Genomic DNA, 6,049 nt, shown 5'->3' on the forward strand with positions numbered 1-6,049 from the left:
TGTCCCGTATCTTCGAAACGGCTAGACCTGCCTTTGCCAAAAACCAATCAGCACGTCTCCTTATCTGTAGAAATCCATTGTTTTTTGAATTATTCAAATCGGTTAATCAGTGTTCGCGAAATCGTTGACGAAAATTGGTATTTGCACACACACACACATACATACACATACATCCATTTTCATAAGGTATGCTAAAATGTTCAGAAACCTTTGAAACGTAATGATATAAAAAAAATTCATTTTAGATTTTTTTTGCGATTACTATAACTTACCCAACGGAAAGTTAAACAGAAAAAACTGAAATAAGAAGAAAAAAAATAATTTAGAATTCACTCCATGGAGAGAAGAAATCATTAGAAAAGAATACATCAACATAAAAAAATGATTGAAGAATTAATTCTAATTCTAATTGTTTCGAATGTTATATGTTTAGTTTACATTGTCAACTATAAAACTACATTCAAATATTACACATGAATGGTAATTTATTATTATAATTATTCCAACAGGAAAAACAATTGGCACGTACATCAACCACAAATATTTCCACCAAATCATAAGTCTTTTATCATCAGACGAGTTTCAAGCAGAAGATGAAGAATCTGACAAAATAATTAGAAAAAGTATCAAAAAAGCTACAAAAGTCCGAACGTTGCTAATTTTTTGGATCGTATTCGCTGCAATTTTATATTTGTCAGTTCCATTGCTGGATGGAAGCAGCAAGGATTCCGTGTTGCCTCTAAAGGTTTGGTTTTGGTTTGAAATCAATTATTCGCCAATTTATGAACGGATTTATGTTTATCAGTGCATAAGCTTAATTTACCAAGCTTCAATAATGGCTGTGATCGAAGGTTTCATTATGGGAATTATGGCAGTGATTATTGGCCAATTAGAGTTATTGGCTTATAAGTTGAGGAACATCAAATCGGATGGAGGTCTGCGGTGCTTTGATGAAAGAGTGGTGAATTGTGTGAAGCATCATAGGAAAATCAAATTGTATGTAAAATTTACTGTTACTATAGTTCTTAGACTGCTATCCAAATTGTAATAACATATGTAATAATTACATTTATTAATTCTTAAATGCACACTGTCCCAACAAAAACTGAGTGACTAAATTTTGTTAATAATTACAATGTATATACTCAGTGAGGCCCGGGCCTAGGGCGGCAAATTTTTCAGAAGGTTAAAATTTTAAACCCGATAAATGGTATGAGAAATCATTTTAAGGATTGATCTTTATCTGTTTTTATAAATTTACAGACCATTTTCTATGAAATAGATTGGAATTTTCTAATCAACCTTAGTTACTTAGTTTGGTTAGTTTAGCGTGGCAATCGGTCGAGTTGTTGAATATATTTTGAACATAAACTAATTATATCTTCACACCGTCAATACAAGCTCCGAACCTTTAACCCTTTCCACTCGCGAATTCTAGATTTATATGAATTTTGCCGCGGGAGCAGCGGAATCCGAGTCGAAAGGGTTAAAACGGCTAGACAGGCCTGTCGCAAAAATTTACCAGTTCTTCTCGCGATTAGTACGAAGCGAATGTTTTCTGAAGCATTCAAGTCGTTTAATCCACGTAGAGAGCACTTGTTTAAACCATATAAGTAAACTTTAAAAATTAAAATTCCTATTTTTCATTTTTGCGAAGGGCAGGTTTAGTCATTCTGGAAATAAGGAAGACAATGTGTGCAAAAAATTGTCATATAATTTTTGAGAGAACGGAGAACCCAATAAGAATGATTCAAAAAATAATTTGTTTGGGTTGACGGTATGTAGAAAAAATTATACGTATATGAAAATTCAGAAAATTTCAAAAAACCTCAAAAGTTGCTAAAATTATTATTATTATTTTAAATATGCCAAAATATTTCAAGGAAAAATTTCAGCAATTTGTCTCTAGGCACAATACCATGCACATCTAATTAACTTTTTTTCTGGATCTCTGATACCGTTGAACCTGCCTTTCCAAAATTAGTCAATTCTAAAATGTTTTTTGAAATATTCGGAAATCGAACTTTTAATTCTCTCAAAAATTGAATTGCCATTTTGCCACTTTTTCCTCCTTATCACCAAAAAGGCGGGAACTGTCTTTGCCAAAAACCAATCAGAACGTCTCCTTATCAATGGGGATCAAATGTTTTTTGAATCATTCAAATCGGTTGATTCGTGCTCTCAAAATTGTCGACAAAAAATTGTATCCGATGTATGCGTGTGTATATATGTATGTGCAAATTTTCTTTTGTTGACGATTTTGAAAGTACTAATTAATGGAAGATAGAACCGATAAAAAAACTTACCTTAGAAAAATCTAAAGTATGCCAAAATGTTGATAAATATGTTTAAAAAAACGTGAATAGTTAGTCCATGGTTTCAATTTGATATCGTATTCAACTTGAGTAAAATTTATTGATTGATATCTTATTTAAATTGAGTAAAATATGTTTTAAAAAATCCTGAAAAAAAATCCACTCTTTTAATTTGATAATCGCAAAAAACCGTGTATGCCAAAATGAACCTTGAAACGTAAATTTATGCAAAAAATATTTTTAATTCTTTTGCGATTACTATATCCTTATTCTTCAGGAAGTCAAAAATTATATCTAATTGCAAGTAGTTACAAAAATAGTTTTAATTGCAATATATAAATTGTTGTTTACATGAAAAAGTTAAATCTTGTCTACTAAAAAGAGCGCCATATCAGATAGGGCGGCAGAAAATCTAAACTAAATTGCATAAACTTTGCATTTAAATATCAAATACCACTGCATACATATCTCATTTCATTGAACATTCTATTTAAAAACAGTCACGTATTAAATTAATACTAAAAACTAAAAATGTTATCTATTATTAGGTTAACTAACAACTTACAACAAATGTATGGATCTTCAATGTTTTTCCACATCTTAGTTGGAGGCGCTTTATTATGTCTCACAGGCTACCATCTATCACATGTGAGGCTCTGTTAACTTTTTATTTTTTTTGTTCAAATAATCTTCTCTGCTCACAAAAATGACACGAAAATGATTTTTTATAAAGAACCATTTAAAATTGCACTGTAGTTTAAATAGTTTGCTTAGGTTAAAGAATCATAACAAATATTTAGTTAACATCATGGACATTGATTCTGGGCATTTCTTCAAGCACCAAGAAGATTCTTTTAATCTCTACTTTCTACGTCCAAAAATGAAAGTAAACATTTCACACTTCGAATAAGTTTTAATATCTACTTACATAATGTTATTATTTGTACATAAATAACTTGTAGGTTTGTAATTTGTTTTTATTTCTATTGATTGCAAAGATTTATTACACAAAATAACACTTCACGTGTACTTCACCTAAGGTAATTAATCATAAGTGCATATTCATTTTGTAGGACCTCGGAGTAAACGAAGTTATCGGTTACGTAAATTTTGATAACAATTTATGAAAATTCTTTTAGAATGCATTTTTGGGCAACAGTAGATAAGCGGTTGAGAGCGACGGGACTTGATTTAGAGGTCCCGGGTTCGAAACCAATAAAGAGTCCTATTAGATAAATTCTAAGGATAAATCATCAAATATGGATGGATTAACCAATGGGTTACCATCTAAAAATACGAAGTAATAAGAAGTTCCAACAGCTCATAGAACATGAGGTTATGATCGCTGTTAAGACATGAGAAAAAACAATTGCATTTTTCATAAAAAAAATTATTTAAAAATAAAATTATTCAATTCACTATTTAAATTATATTTATAGTTATAAATATTATTGTAACAAATGTATCCTTTATGTATCATTTTTATATAATTCCAGTTATCTATTCAAAAAGAAAGAGTTCAATTTATCATCGATTTCGTGTACCTCTTAATGATTGTCGGTCAATTATTTTTACCTTGCTGGTATGGAAGCAAAATTAAGGACATGGTATGAAAAAACATGTTAATGACTGTTAATTTTATGAATAATATAATGTTAATATTTTTTAGAGTACGCAGTTGAATTACGCTCTTTATGAAAGCGAATGGAGTTCTTGTCTATTTTCTGATGCAAAAATGATAGCAAATAAACCCCGAAGTAAAATGACTATTTCAAATATTTTTATGGAAAATGGAAAACGATGCATTCAAGTTCGAGCATCTGGCTTAGTATCTCTGGATATGCGGACCTGTACTTCGGTAAAAAAAATTCTGAACAGCAAGCCTAGTTTTTTCAGAAGGCAACCCAATGGTTGTTCAATCTTGATTTAAATTAAAAATTAATAAATATGCAGACATCTTAGATTTAAATTATAATCAGATCTAAAATTTCGTAAAAACTCAAATATCACTACTACCTAGTATCAGGTTGTTCAAGGCGAGATTAGAACAAAGTGAAAGCTCTAGCACCGCGGTTTCCAATCTGTGTGGCGCGCCTCGAAAACTGTTTTGGATTTGAAACCACTGCTCTAACAACTTGAGCCACGAACATATTGAATTATTTAATGTCATAGAATGAATTTAAATTTCCATTCAAAACTATATAACTAGTGGGGTGCAAGGCATCGTGCCTTAAGGCAAATTGCTGGAACTTTCCGTACCGTAATTAAAAATCTTGGTACGAAACCCAGAAAAATTTACACAAAATATGTACACATTATTAAAATCTCTGTAAAAATAAACATTTTTGACCGCCAAATGACATTTTTTTAACTTATATTAAATGAGAGTCCTTAACCGCTGCACCTGCCTTCCCAAAAATTTAATCAGTTCTTCATCTTGTCAATACAAGTAAAATATTTTGAAAACTGAGTTACTGTTTTTGTCACTTTTTGCTCCGTATCTTCGAACGGCTAGACCTTTCCTCGCCAAAAACTAATCAGCACGTTTCCTTATCAATTCGAATCGAATGTTTTTTGAATCATTCAAATCGGTTGATTGGTGTTCCCGAAATCGTCGACGAAAATTTGTATCCGCACACACACACGCATGCATCCATTTTTTCTAAGGTTTGCTAAAATGTTAAAAAACCTTTGAAAATCGAAAATTTTCATTTTCGATTTTTTTGCGATTACTATAACTTACCCTACGGGAAATTAATCATCATAAAAAGTTCTTAATATCTTCAATTTCATTTAATTCGTAATGACCCATGTAGTGAAAATAAAAATGTCACAAAATATGTTTAAAAAAAATTACAGTTAATAAAATAATAGCAAAAGTAATTATATTATAAAAAAAAATTGAGCTAATTAAAGTCTCATTTATTTCCAGATGATCAACTCTGCTTATTCGTATTATGCTCTGTTAAGAAACCTACAAAAGTGAAAAAATATCCATCAAAATAAAACCATGTTTTAATACAAAAAGTTTATAATTTTATATGAAAACTATTTACACAAGAAAGCACTATAAAATCTAGAGAAAATGCTCATAAGAACATTTAATAGAAAATCTACTTATACTATACATAGAATATCATTCATATATCAATTCAAAACTTAATTTCTATAAATGTTATTTAATAATTTGTTTATAAATATATCACATTGTTTGAATATTAAATTTAATGAATAAAATTTCTAACAAATATTTAATGCCAAACATCCCATAAATATTTAATTATTAAATGTGTAATATTTATGGAATTTACATATAGCAAGATATAAATTGCATACAAAACATTTATTTTTAACTTGAAATGTATACAATCTAATAACACTGGGCAATGTCCGTCGCTTCTGAAAGCAATTAGTAGCTTTCAATTAATTATAACTAATTATATTATATATTATTTGTATGTACAGTTATTAATTAAAATCATTACTTGATAATTAAACACACATTTAATAAAGAAACGTATTTTCATCTAATCAGTCTTATTACAGTTGACTTTTGTCCCTCCATAAAAATATATACATTGTTAGTCTAATTGACAATTATTTCTCATTAAAAAATTAATTATCCGGTTTAAGTTTCTAAAACTTATGAAATCCAATTAAGAAATAATGCTTTAATTATTATAATATAATAGTTAAAGGATAATTTCTTAATTGTGGATTAATTTTATTATTAT

Source organism: Ctenocephalides felis, unplaced genomic scaffold, assembly GCF_003426905.1.
Source record: "Ctenocephalides felis isolate EL2017-DRISC unplaced genomic scaffold, ASM342690v1 CF-g0.4_SCAFFOLD_03572, whole genome shotgun sequence".
Taxonomy (NCBI): domain Eukaryota; kingdom Metazoa; phylum Arthropoda; class Insecta; order Siphonaptera; family Pulicidae; genus Ctenocephalides; species Ctenocephalides felis.